The 14,358-nt window shown below is 41.0% G+C and overlaps 1 protein-coding gene across 2 annotated transcripts in view; it reads left to right on the forward strand.

Annotated features, from left to right (window-relative positions):
* Window positions 1-14,358, forward strand: part of me1 (malic enzyme 1, NADP(+)-dependent, cytosolic) — a 75,121-nt gene that overhangs the window by 11,739 nt on the left and 49,024 nt on the right. Inside the window, exon 2 of one of the 2 annotated variants that reach the window (XM_051076159.1) lies at window positions 13,370-13,475. The exons of the other annotated variant lie outside the window; for it this stretch is intronic. The gene's annotated coding sequence lies outside the window, so the exon portion shown is untranslated. The remainder of the gene's footprint in view (window positions 1-13,369; window positions 13,476-14,358) is intronic. 2 annotated transcript variants of the gene reach the window in all.

Raw genomic sequence — 14,358 nt, forward strand, 5'->3', positions numbered from 1 at the left:
GAAATGACTTTTCTTTAACTTATTTTTTTTAGTACAAGAGTTAATGATAAGTAATATTTTATTTTATGTTATCATATCTTTTATTTTATTCCATGTCATTTGCCTTTATTGAAACATTTCTGTGCATGTGATCTTTTACTAAGCTGTATATTTTCTTCAGTTATAGAGTAAGATCAGCCATCATGAGATATCTACTGTATCAAATCATGTCAACAATAAGTACAAAGAAAAATCTATACTAACTTGGAAGCAAATATTTGTTGAACTCATTGGCCCATTTTCTGAGGCTTTGTACAATCTGTACATTGAGGTGTTGTTTCCGTTCTGCTCTAGAAATTATTAACAGTCTCTTTGTGTGTGTGTATAGGACATCCATGCCCTATACATTCCTGCACTTGGACATGGGCTATAAATTTTTACTTTCCCGAAGCAAACGCTTTGCAATGCTAGTTAAAAGGTGCAGACAGCTGATATAGACTTATGAGTATTTTTCCAGTAAATAAATCTACAGGCCTTGTCATAAATGTTTAACACATTTTTTATGTACAGTTTCATACTGAATGTAACTTTAACATTATACATTCAGTGTACACTCCTCAGACTCTGGCGACAATCATCAGCCTCAGTGCTGTTGTCTCACATACTGCATTCAAAGAACCATTTGTCTTGTACTTCATACAGGTGGTCTGGTGTTTCTCCTTCTGGCAGGTTTATTGGGCTCAGTGTGCAGTCCTGTCTGTCACTGAACACTGATGGTCTACTAACTCGAAGTGGAGAGAGAAAGGAGATAATGAGCTGTCTTTGATTGCCTCTAAGCCACCACAGGATACAGGCTAATGTAGTATGTTACTATAGATGGAAAAACAAGAGCTAGAGTTAAGCAGAGGGCATGTTGTGGTGGGAGTGGGTGACAAGGATAAAATCCACAATCACAGTACGTGTAATGTTACATCATATTATTACTATATCTCTTCTGGAATATCAATGAACCTTTTATGGATACCATTACAGTAAAAAATGTGGTTGCTTGTTTTGGCTAACATAGCAAATTATGTACCTGACAAATCAAGGGCATTTACCAGGGAATTTTATTTTCATGGTGTCAAGAGACAATGAAAATGCTTTGCCTGTATACAGTACAGTACTGTTTCATACCTGCTAAATATGAAATTCAGACAAAAATGACTTAAACTTACAAAAGCTGGGCTCACCAAGGATTTAATCCTTTCACAACTGAAGTGAGCCACACCAATTTCAGTTTTGTGTCTACTCCTGTGCAAAATGCTGCCCAGGAACTTTTTTTTTTAAGGAACTAAAAGATTCCTTTAGACTGTTGGTTGCCTAACCTAACCACCTAGGAAGAACAATGAGCCACACAACTTCCGTCCAAATAAATGCTGCTCTGGTCATACATATATAATAAAACCTAGTTAGTGTAAGGTTGCCACATTTAATAACACAGCATAATTTGCCAAATCCCTGTGTATCGTGTTCGTAATCACTCATGTAGGTGAAAGATTTTAAATGAATAGCAGAAACAAAAATGTCGTCTCTCTCCCTTTCATGTGATGGTCTTCACAGCACTTGTTTGTGTTACCATGAAGTCGTTACAGGAGTTGCATTGTGGCCATTTGTAATGGAATTTCCACAAGAGAGGGGACTTCCCCTTTAACAGTGTAGACCAGCTGTAGGTAGCTCTGGAGTATTTCAAGGTTCTCCTCAGTGCACCAAAAGGACACACACACTCCCTCTCACTGTTTCTTACACACACACACACACACACATAAATTCTTGCACATGCATTCATGCATACAAGCATGCACATACAAAATAATTTACACCAGGTTGTGCAAGGTTTTCCATTCTTCAATACTACACCTGCAGGCAGAAGGCAGAGCTCATAAATAAACCTCCCATTCACTTTCTGTGTACAATTAGGACCATTTAAGAAAACGTTCACTCTTTCTTTTCAGCAAGAGAAAACAGTTTAGTGGCCCTCAAGGTGGCCTTTGTGAAATGGTCGCCCCTCTTCACTGAGCTTGTTACCGTGCAGTCTGTTAGTTTTAGGTCAGGTGTTCATCATGGTCTCAAACTGAACAGGAGTGAGTTGTTGGAGAAATGGTTTTAGGGGAAAACTGTTGCACCTGTCATGTGCTAAATAGAAAACCAGTCATATTTGTTAAAGTACAGGGGTCAGCTAGCATATGATTCTCTGGCATGTGTGGTGTTTTGAAATGAAGTCAGTGTGTATAGGGTCATTTTGGGGCCATTTTGTTCGCATTTAGGATGTGTGTCCGTGCCTCACCTCCATGGGAAATGAGCACAGACATCTCTGACCTTTATTGTCACATTATTGCTTCAGACTCTCTAACTCTCCTCTTGTCTTCAGGATGTTGAGGCTATAGCTAAGCATGCTCAGATTTGCTTTGACTGAAGCATATTAAAGCAAATGTCTAACTCAGTGGACTTTTCAGACTTTTTTGACACATTGTGTACATGCTCAGAAATTTACAGCCGTTTTGGTAGCCATATGCTTACATTTGTTTTTGACTGGTTTTTGACGGACTTCCAGTAAACACATGTCAACCATGTGTCAGCCTAACTGTTCCGCCTGCTCCATTTAATAATCTGACGCTCTTTCCTGGCTCTACTTTCAGAGGACTCCCTGATTGAGCAATATCCAAAGCAAAGCCATGCAGATGATTGTATTTCTCATGCTTGTCCTCATCTTAAACATAAGCAACTGCAACCAGGAATGTAAGCAGAGGACATTTATTTGTAGGGGAGTGGGTCAGAGAAATCACTGTTTGATGGGGAGGCGATGAGCGCAGGTAGAAGTTTGACAACACTGTGATGAAAATAGTGACAATCAGCAGAATTGATTAGTGAGGTCATGTCCTAGCTGAGCGGTCTAGGTTTTTGTTGTGCTAAAGTAACCTCAGGAAATTACCTCTACTCACCCCAGGAGCACTGCAACCTGGCAGCAAAGGTTGAATTCTCCTTTGGGAAATTACAGTCTTTACAAGACAGATGTTGGACCACAATACTGTAATAAGTTGGATTCAACTGTGATCACTATTTGTTTCATGTATTTACTTCATGCAACTGTGGAGTTATGCATTAAATATATGTTTAATAAGCTTTTAAGTGACTATTAGCATTAAAAATATAATGTACTTGACAATTTTGTGCTAACATGAAAGATGATTCTACCAACTCACATTAATCAACTTCCAATTTTGACTTCAAATATTCAAAGCAAACTGTTTCCTTTCAGTAGATTTCTATGTATTTATTTTTTTTGTTGGGTTGTTTTCATCATTGTTCTGCAGCTAGCTCACCACCATGTGCAATTTTAAGTTCCTCCTCCTACTTATATATATATATATGTAAAAATAATGGAGCCTTATACATCAAACATGAATTTGAATTTGAAAGCATTTGTTACGTTCTCTACTATGAAAAAATCATCACAAAGAACTATTTTGTGAATACACTATATACTCAAAGCCTGGTTAGAATCAGTATGTGGTATGATATTGAGACACAGCTTAGGTCATGTTTCTCTGAGGCCATATGTGAGCTGCTCTGTAGCCACAGCAGGATGACTCTGTTTCAGGATAGATGGCCATCTTACGTTGCTAGTGTTTTCACTTGATTGCTTATGCCTACAGGATTAATATAGTGTAGGATGACTGCTATGGCCATCAGGAACAATGAGTGCAGTGATGCCATTAGACTTGCTTCCTTCAAATCAGGAAATGCATTCCTGTGAAGCGTGGGCCCAATATGTAGCTCTTTAAAAAGATGTGGTTTAAGTTTACCATGAAACCTGCAGAATTTGTCTTTGTGAAATCTAAGAACATCTGCGGGCTGACCCCATATGGGTGTACAATTTAGATGATTGACACAGACGCTGATCCTAAGAACCCCCATAGCATGAGAGATATCCCATTATTCAGGGTAACAGCTGGATTGACAGCAGCCGTGCTCTCAAGCTCACACACAGGTCTTCCTAAGTGGTTCTGAGAAATGAGAGAGGAGATAGATGAAGGGATAGAGATAATTTATGAGAGAAGAGGACAAATATTTCTGGGGAGACTGGAGATAGTTAAAGGGGACGGTTCAATATTTTGAGTATAAGGTTCAGTAGTTGGTGTGGACAAGAACCAGTCCAGTGCTCACTTCCATTCAGATTCATGACTGCTATATGTTTTGCAGATCAAACGCAAACAGTGAGCATGAACACACACGCATGCATATACTGGCATGAATGAGTGCATTCATTTTGCCTTTCACTCCTTTTTTCTCTCTTCCTTTTTATCACTCTAACACACACTTATCCATTCAATCTAATGTCAAATGTAAGAGAATGCATGAGAACACATCATATGTCCCTAAACTAGGTTTTGTTGGCTACTTCTCTTGTGTGCCAGAAAGCATTAAAGACCTCACTGTAGAGGTTGAACACCTGCTTTCTTTCAATTTTTTCCCTCCTCAGTTTGACCAGAGAGAGTTTTGTTGAAGATGGAAACCAGTGTTTTGGATTGAAGCTGTTAATTGCATATTCAGTCTCAGTTAAAGTTAGCTTAAGCGTTTTCATGGAAAAATTCCTCTTAAAAAAATCAGGAATTCACTAATTGTAATAACGGTTCGACCGAATTAAACTGCAAACATTGCAGCCATAGTATATATATTATATAGTAGTTTCCTAACCAGGTGTGCTTGCACCTCAGAGGTGTAGATGGCAGACTATGGTGTAAAAATGATGGATAAACTTCTGAAATATTTAGCTAAAAGTAATGGATAAATGGTTGAAATAATCAGCTAAAATTAATGTCTTATGTTTCCTCTAACTCTGGCCATCTCTCTGCTCTTTCACTGGTAAACCTAGCAAACATTGGTGGTGGGCAGGGCATATTCATAGATTCATAGAATTTCTCAGTGAGGAAGTCAGCATAGATGTACTTGAGTCTTAATAAAACTCTTTTCTCCTCTACCTTCCCTCCGCCTCTCTCCCCTGCTCTCTTAAGCCTCTCCTCTCACATTCTCTTTTACACCCACGCCTTTTCACCTCCCTAAAGCTGCCCATGATTGGGGGGAAAAAAAAAGTTTTAGTCATATTTCAGTATATTTTAGTAATCTGGGAGCCCCCACCCCCGGTGAAAACAGTGACATGGCAGCCCTAAGCTGGCTGCTGTAGTCGAAACTCACTTCTCGGTCTGTGGGAGTCTGGTCAGCTGAGGTCTTACTCCCACAGTCAGAGAAACAGCAGTGGGATCTGGTTGGTGTCATGTCTCCAATAAAACGCTCCTTAGGCTTCTCAATGTACAGTCATCTAGAGTGTTGCCTCTATGTGAAATCTCTGGATATTTTCAGTTGTCCTCTGATTTTTGTACACTGATTGCTGACACAAACCAGAAACTTTCCCAAACCATTTGCTCTTAAAAGCAGTGTCCTCTTCTTGATAAGTTTTATTTTTGCAGTAAATCTGTGAGACCTCTCACCTTCTGCTCCTGTGACACTGTAAATATGTTGGGGTACTATCAACTCCACTCTGGTCAAGCTCTGGTAGTGCTGTTGTGTTTAGGTGTCAAGGTGTGAGCCTCTTCTGTTCCCCCCTTTCCAAAAAGAGGTGAACCATCCCCTTTCATGCAAACAAAACACTGAATTTGAGGACAGGAACATGTGGAGGAAGAAGGCAAAAGTAGCCTTGAATGTACGAGCCATATGATTTGAATAGTAAAATTTGAATATTTCACTCTCACCCAGTGGTCACAGTCAAAGCCACACTAAAGCATCATATGGTGTATCAAAGCACAATGAGAGGATTCTGCTTCAGAGTTGGGGACCTGGCAAAGATTCAACAATTTTGAATGGCTATCATGAACTGATATGGCCATGGGTAAATGTACTAAAGACCATGTCATTTATCAGTGTTCCAAATCAGATTTCTGTAAAAGATTCTAAAAAAAAATGCTGGCTGCATTCAACAGACCAGTATCCCATGTGTGTGTTTTGTGTGAAAGGAGTATAAATGTGTTGGAGGTAGTGAGGAGGTTCACCATCACTGACAAGTGGACCTCTATGTGGTTAATGGTGCTGTTATTGTTTCATTGCTTCCTGTGTTCTGGGAAGATTCCCTGCTTGTGACCTCAGTCGATGGCAGATGTATTTGGAATATGCTGGGATCCTCTTCCCTGTGTGAGTCCCAGTCTTTCACTTGGACAACTAAAACAAGTGTAATTTTACCAAACAGTCTCGCCTCTGCTTACAGCTCAAACCACATTTGAGCAGGAAACAGCCTCTGATAGGCTCTTGCCTGCAGTATAGATCTCTCTCTCTCTCTCTCTCTCTCTCTCTCTCTCTCTCTCTCTCTCTCTCTCTCTCTACGTGGCAGCACCAGAGAGAGGCTGAGCTGAGTGTGGTGGTGGTGGTGAGTGGTCTGCTGGTTTTGCTGTTATATAACAAAATTGGTCGGCTGGATGATCACAACCTAAAAGAGCTGAGCATACTGCTGGTCCGTTACATCCAGTGAGCCCGTCACCCCACCAGCCAGACGCTGGCAGCCTGGTCAGTTTGCCTTTGACCTTCATGAAAGAGCAAATCCGCCTCCTACTTTGTTTCTTCTTTTCCCGCTCTTTTCTTTTTTTTGTTGCCCTTCAGCCCACCGTTTCTCTCATCTTTGGACTCTGTCCTCTAATCCCAACTATGATAACTATGGGATAAATCTGTCATTCCACTGGGCTATCCACTCTCTTACTCCCACCAGCTGTTTTTACAGAGTCTAGACACACACGCTGCTATTGATAAAACAAGAGGACGCCATGGTGTGCTGCTGGACAATGAGGACGTCGTGGAGTGTGGGTCCTCTCCTGCAGCAGGATTAAATGGACTCACCGTTCATCTTGTTTTTTTCTGAATCAGGATTTAGTGAAGCTTAGTGTGTAGTGTGTGTGTTTATGAAGCATCACAGTGTATGTACCTGTGTGTACACTGTATGTCCACATGCATAAGCACAAGGCTGTGTCTGTTTAGGGAGACTTCACTTAAAACATCACTATTTTTGCATTGTGTGTATACGTGTGTGCATGCATGTATGTGTGTGTGTTTATAAACACTAGAGTGGGGATGGAGAAGGGGAGGCATATGACTCAGTCTTTCCTCCAGCTGTTGGCTTCAGTCTCCCCCAGTATGGGCCAATGTCGGCCAAACCAGTGAACTCATCAGGAGGCTTCCTGTGATAGCAAGTTTCTAATTCAGTTTCTGCTGACTCTCAGTATATACTGGTCTCCTGCATGAGCTTTGGTTTCCAAATGGGCTTACTTTGCATGTCTGGGGCACATATTGTGTCCAGGGTTAAGAATAAAGATGTCACGTGGACATGTCTGAGACCTTGAGGCAAGAAACTTTCTTTGTTTTAATGCCAAGTCCAAATCTCCATCTTATTGTTTGTTTTTTTCTTTGCATAGATACCATTCTTTTTTGCTGATTTCACCAATTCATATGAGTAACTGAGATGCTACTGTATGATGCATGTCTAAGAGTGAAAAAGAGTCTTTTGTTGGAGCCAAGGGTGCACTGCAGGAGAACACGTGGCAGTAATAGTGGGGTAGAATAGATGGCGCTGATGGTGGTGTTTATGAGAACGACCTCAGAACTGCCTTGCTCCCTGTTTGGTCAGCTGCAGAGAGGTTGCTGGTCTGAGGAGCTCTGACATCACCCCAGGAGTGAATCCAGATACAGTGGTATATGGTGTAATAACAGCGTGGGCCTACTCAACTGCTTTAGACTACTTTCTCACAGTCCTGTTCAATGTTACGCAAATATCAGCCCCCCCACGGTCTCATTTCAGGTTTATTCAAAGTCAACTTTTGTACTGGCAACCATTGAAGACGTGCTTCTTTGTGCTGCCAGCACAAAAGTTTTCCTCTCCTTGCTCTCCAAGTAGTAATAATATGCAGTACCGTTCCATTAGCAGGTCACTCACTATGTACACAGGCATGCGGCAGATAAACCAATTTCCGTGGGGTAAATCCACCTATTAGATTCAGGCTGACAAAAATTCAATAAAAAAAAAATCATAGTACATGCCATGGTCCCATGCCAGAGAAATAAATAAATGCTTTTCTTATTGTACAGTGGATGATTGAATTTGGTGAATCCTTGCTCACTGTTTTTTTTTTAAAGTAATTTGTAGTCCAATACAGCTCATTCAACCTGAAAGTCAGCAGCTCCTCTGTTCTCTTTGCTAAAATTACTGCTTTTGTCAATAGGGTCTGGGAGCAATGTATAATGATGTTTCTGGTTAAACAAACTAGATCTTATGCTTCAATAAAAAGGTCTGTCTCTGTAGGACTCCTATCCATGATGTTGTCAGCCACTTACAATAACAACCTCAGCCTGTCAGTGGCAAAAACTGGACTTTACAAACAGTTGCCCATTGGATTTCATTGCAGTAGCTGGTCACGTTTGCTTGTATGCTGCTCTTTCACACTGCACTTATTGCAAAGATATTTGTCCCTATCAATCATTTCAAATATACCAGCGTTATCCTTTAATAGTGACTTTAAAAGCAGTACTTCTGCCCTGTTTCTGTGCTCAAAGAATGTGGACCAGCCTCATCCAAAGTATCACAGAATCAATTTCCTGTCTTGTGCTGATTAAAGACCTACATTAACACCTTTTAAACCTCCTTATTACTTTTATAGCTTTGCAGTGCGACTGATGTGGTTTACCTGTTGTAAGTATAATGTGCTACCCATTTAGTTTTTTATTTTTTAGTCTCATGAAACACTCTGGGACACTTTGTATTTAGATGCCTCATAAATGCTATTGACTTGACCTGAATCTTGAAGTTCAGCGTTCAGAGGAACATCTAAAAAAAGAAGCTGTGGTGGCACTAATGCAGCATGAATGCAAGACAGATGAATGAGGGGAGGCAGGGTTAAGATGGGTATCAGTAGACATCACTTTCAGCAAGTGGTTTTACCGATAAACAAGTCATACAAGAAGGCCATCTCTTGTAGTGCCTCAGCTCTCCCTCATGAAAAGAAAGCACCCCCCCCCCCTCTCCCACACAGTGTTGAATAGAGAAGTGCTCTGTGGCCACACACATCTCTGCCAGGCCCGTATCACAGTGCCAAACATTTGAGCCCTCTCTCTGTTGAAGGCCTGTGGGCTTTTGTCTCCGTGTCTGATCTGCAACTGTGGTTGAGAGAGGCTCAATGGGGTAAGGCCTCCCTGTCGTGTTGGGCTCAGGTCTCTCTCAATAGGGGTTGTTTCTCCCAGACCAGAGGGCACTACCATTGAAGCTGCAGCTCAGAGAACACACAGGGAAAGAGAAGGGGTGGAGTGAGGCAACATCCAACTGTATGACAGTTTTTTTTTTTTTTTTTAATGGAAGTGGGATTTTTGTGTTGGTGGGTGGCTGTGAGCAGGAAGGTCCCCCTTCCTCTTGTTATCTTATCTGGGAATCTCACAAGCTGAATCAATCATGGCTTTGTGTGGAATTACATCAATTTAAAGTTTCCCCAGAGAGGGGAAAGGCTTTTGAGGGTTTAAAGGGTTCAAGTTTTTCTTTGTCAGCACTTTGTCAAAAATGTACATCTGAACCAGCTATTTAGTCTCATAGTGAGTCATGAAACCTTGTTTTTCTCCTGCTGCGGCTAACTTTCTATGCCTTGTTGCTGTACAGTATATGCACTGACCTTGTGTATTTTTTTAAGATTTTTGCAAAATTCTCAAATTGGCATTAGAAATAGTATAGGATAATATAAAGATACAAAATATGCTATAGATTTGTTAAATGGTAGAAATTCATTAGCTATCTCCTTAATACCTCCATTTGCAGTCTCACTGGGAACTTTTGCAAGGGAGACCAGGCCAAGACAGTGGCCTAAAACGTTCTTAATTATTGAGAAGGCAAAACATAAGTTGAGGACGGAGAAAATTAACAAAGGAGTCCTTCATTGTAGAATTAGCAATAGTGTTAAATTCTGCCAGAAATATCTGATTCATCCATTTGAATTCAGTTTGTAGTCTATTCTAAATGGCTGGAGCAGAAAACATGAAGGATTAGTATAGTAGAGACACACAGCAGGCATGCATCATTTCATCCAACAAAGTGATGGCAGGCTGGCATTAGGCCATTGTAAGAAATTTTTCAGATTTATGAGCAAGACTGTTTCACAGCAATATTAGATTTAGATTTAAAATATTTTTTATGTGTGATAAAGTGATGTGATGAGGTGACTTGATTTGTAATGTATTTAATTCACTGGATTAGCAACGCAACAACACACACACACACACACACTGCCCTTTTATTATTTTAGCTATAAAAGATTTATTGCATGTAAACACAATATATTTTGCTATATAAATACATTGATATATTTACAATGGCTATACTTGCTGATGGAAGTCAGCATTTTTGTCTGAAAGGGACACTTAAGCGATTTAGTATTGCTCTCCCACAAAGCTGGCAGACTTGCAGGAGACAGATTTTAAAAAGATTGGTCCAAATTGAGTCAGCAGAGTCCGAGATATTCCAACATTTTGTCCCTCCTGTGGATCAAACTCCAAAAATACTGGATCTTTCATTTCCTGTAATACAATTAGTTATAACCTCTCATTAGACTTCCACTTTCCTTCCCCCACATGCCCATGTCTTTCAAACTTAGTGCCTACAGTGTTATAAAGTTGTAATCTCTGGGCCAAACTCATTTCTTACACTTTCCACAGTTTTTCCAAGGCCACAGAAAACACTGTTAGCTGTTTGGCCTTTCATGTCACTGACTGTATCACCGGGATAGATAACCATTTTTTTCAGTGCAGACAGTGCAAACACATCAAGGGAGAGTTGTGTGTGAGAAAATTTTGTGGACATTTGTTAATATTGTAAGAAGGAACCCACTCTTTCAGTGGAATGAAGGAGGAAACTGTGACTGTAATGAAGGGAGTGGCTCTGCTGTCAGCCGTTGTACAAGCCCGCTGTTAGACAGACCTCTGTGTGGTTATGGCAGAGAAAAATTAAAAGGCTGAGGTAGCAAAATGTTTACCTTTCTAAATCTTTACGCAGAAAAGTTGCAACGAACCCACCCTTTGAACTCCTTGGGAAGCGCAGAGAGGCATTTCATCGGTTTCAAAAGAACTTGTGCATTCACCTCTCTTGTTTGGCCCTCTGGTGAACTAATTAGCTGTTTCCGCTCCACTGAATGTTTTGGGGTGGGCATGGCAGCAGTCCGAGGCTAAGGGGTGTCACTGCCCACTAGGTAGATTACAGGTTTGGTTTGTTACCACGGCTTCTGGAACATGGAGCTGCGGGCATCACATGTGTTGGCACAGGGTGCGGGCACCTCAGATGTGGTAAGTGACATGTGGAAGCTTTCTAGGGTTTATCCTGCCCAGCCCAGTTTAGAGCTCCAGAGGGGAGAGAGAGCAGGCATTACAGAAGTCAGACATTTGAAAACCTGTACTCAGACAAACAAACATAGAGATGGTTTGTGTATATACATGTGCATTTTTGTGAGTCTTTGGCTTTGGACGTGTGTATGTTTGTCACTGCTCTTTGGTTTTAAAGAACAGGAACCAAAAAAATACAGTTAAGGAAAATGTGGACATATGTTTTATTTATCACTGATGAATCTTCTGTATATGTGTATGTATGTGCTTGATATTCTTGGTGTGAATTTGTCATAACACTTCAACAGTAAGATGAAAGCTTCCCCCTCACCATCTTGGACTATGTTGAGTCAGTGTCTTTCCTTGATGCCTCAGGTGGACTGATGAACATGTGTACTGAAAGAGCCCAGCAGATAGGGCTTTGGAATTGCAGAGATTGGCAGTTCTGTTTACACACAGATGACAGGGGTGTTGCAAAGCCAATATTCAAGTCAAAAGTCAAAGAGATGTTAAACCTGGCCTCACTGGTTCCCATGCTTTCCCAGCCAAACTCTACAAACCGTGCACTGCTAATCTTACTTGCCATGAACCCCCCTCCCCTGCTTTTTTCTCCCTCCATCACCAGTACCCAGCCCTGACCCAACCAGCCGTATCTTTAATCATGAAGTCACTCTAAAGGCCAGGGTTCCCTCTGTATAGCCAAACTGTCTGCTCCTTTGTGGGCAATGTTAATTGGTCATTTTGGGCCCAACTGCATGATAGTATCTATTTCACATGTGACACTGGCAGCCTTGGAGGGCCCATAGAGCTGTGTGGGTAATTGCTCTTAATGAGGCGTGGCACACTCACATGGGTCCTCTCATTCAAATTGACTGGCTGTGATATACAGTAATAATCTGTTTTGAATCTCTGGTTTGTATGTTTTCTTCCACTCTATTCTTCTTAAGACTGTCCAGCATAAAGTGAACTAATTGATGAATTGATTAAAGCAACAAAATAACTGATTAGCATTGCATCTGCTGGATTTTTGATGTGAGTTATGAGTTAATTGGTTTTAGTCACTCATACTCCCTGTCCTCCATCCTTATGATTTATGACTTTGAAGAATCTGAAGAAGAAAGCTGTTAACTATGGGACTTGCATATGAAAGACAGATTGTGACAAAAGCTGAGATCACTGGCTGAACAACATGATGCCAAGCAAGGGAGCGAACCACAGCTTCTTCTCTGGCTTTAGTAGAACCAGAAAAATGGCCAAAATTCAGCCAATTACACAAAAATAACCTAAAATAAATGAAAAGGGCTGTAGACGCTGCGGAGGCTGCAGCTGGGATTATGAAGTCCCAATAAATCAAACGGTCTGAGAGTTTCTTTAGACTCACAAGCAGCACTGAACATCACCAAGACAGCCAGCTAACACACACATTAAAGCAATGAAGAGAGCCTGCACAGGTTTAACACACTGTGCACTGTGAGCCTTGTGCACCTTGAAGTCCTCCACTATCTACTGTAGGTTCAACTTTACTTCATTCTCAGGGATATTAGTTGTGACAGTGATTTTCACAAACAGCAGAGCGGCTGTGCACTCCTCACTCAAATTAGAAGTCCCTAAGTAAAGGTAGTCACTGCTGGAGGATGATCCCAGTTAATTAGTTCACTTTATTGCGCTGTTGTCCATTTTTTGTACTGCTGTCAATGAGGCTAGGGGAGTGAAAATGAATTCTGAAAACTTTAAGAGGAGAGAAAACACTAGAAAAGTAAAATGTAAGCAGAAATGCTTGTGTGTGTGCTGATTATAGATCTGCATGCCCAGAGTGTGCAACTCTGTTACTGTGCAAGTGGTGCAAAGAGGGCTGTCTCAGAAAGAAGTGTAAGCCAGCATGAATAAAGTGTGTCTCCGATAATTAAAGGCTCATGTGTGGGGGTATGTGTTTGTCTGTGTTTTTCTTTTTTCACCATTTCAGTGTTCAAGAGCAAGTTGTGTCAAGACCGGCCATTCCTCGACCAGAAAGGGGACAAGAGAATATAGGAGTGCCACTCTGAGTGTATCACAGCTAATGAAAGAGCAGTGTGAGTCTATGTGAGGACTGAATCTCATTTTATAGCCTCATATTAAGCTCAGTTTGCCTCATGTATTTTAAGACTTTTCTCCATATATTCCTCATGGTCAGCTGTGGCAGACAGCAGAGCAGTGGTGCGTCCCAAACACACATGGAGTCTGAAGTGAACAGCTGGCTCCCTGAAAAATAGAAAATCTTTTTTGATAATTGGGGAAGGTTGTAATTCAGAGCTGCTTCTGCCTATTTGAGGTCCGTTAAGTACAGACTGCTTCAGGAACGACAGACGGATTGGGACTCGTACTTTCGTGTCTGAAATAACCGATGCCCTTCTTGCAATCGTGCTTAGATGATTTAGTCCCAAACATTGTTTGCAAGCATTTATCTTTGCATATTCTCCTGTGTTAACCTTTGTATTAACATAAGTCCTGATCAATTGGAGACAGAAAGCAAACACAAAAACCATTTCTTTCAGATGTTCTGCCAAAACAGAAATGCCATGTTTTTGCTTGTTTTCTTCTCCTACCCTCAAGAATCACTATGATTAAATCTAAAATCAACCATTTGTAAGCCGTCTGCTTTTTTATTCAAAATAATGTACATCTAATAAGATTTGGAAGTGAGTCTGTGGTCAGCTCTGATGGTCCGTCTGACGTCAAAACCGCCAAATTTTATTCCAAATGCCTTATTCTGTGTCGTATGCTTTTCTACTTCCTTCTAACAGTACGTCTCGTGTGATCGAGCACATTTTTTTTACAACCTCAGAACTGTTTTAACACAGCCAGATACACAGAAAGTGCCGGTGGCTTGGAAAGGCTGTAAATTGTGGTGGCGGGGCCAAGCATCCGTGGATGTGATCCAAAACAGAGACATTTACAGTGCAGCTTTGCTTCTGT

This window comes from Lates calcarifer, linkage group LG15 (genome assembly GCF_001640805.2).
Source record: "Lates calcarifer isolate ASB-BC8 linkage group LG15, TLL_Latcal_v3, whole genome shotgun sequence".
In the NCBI taxonomy this organism is placed as follows: Eukaryota; Metazoa; Chordata; class Actinopteri; family Centropomidae; genus Lates; species Lates calcarifer.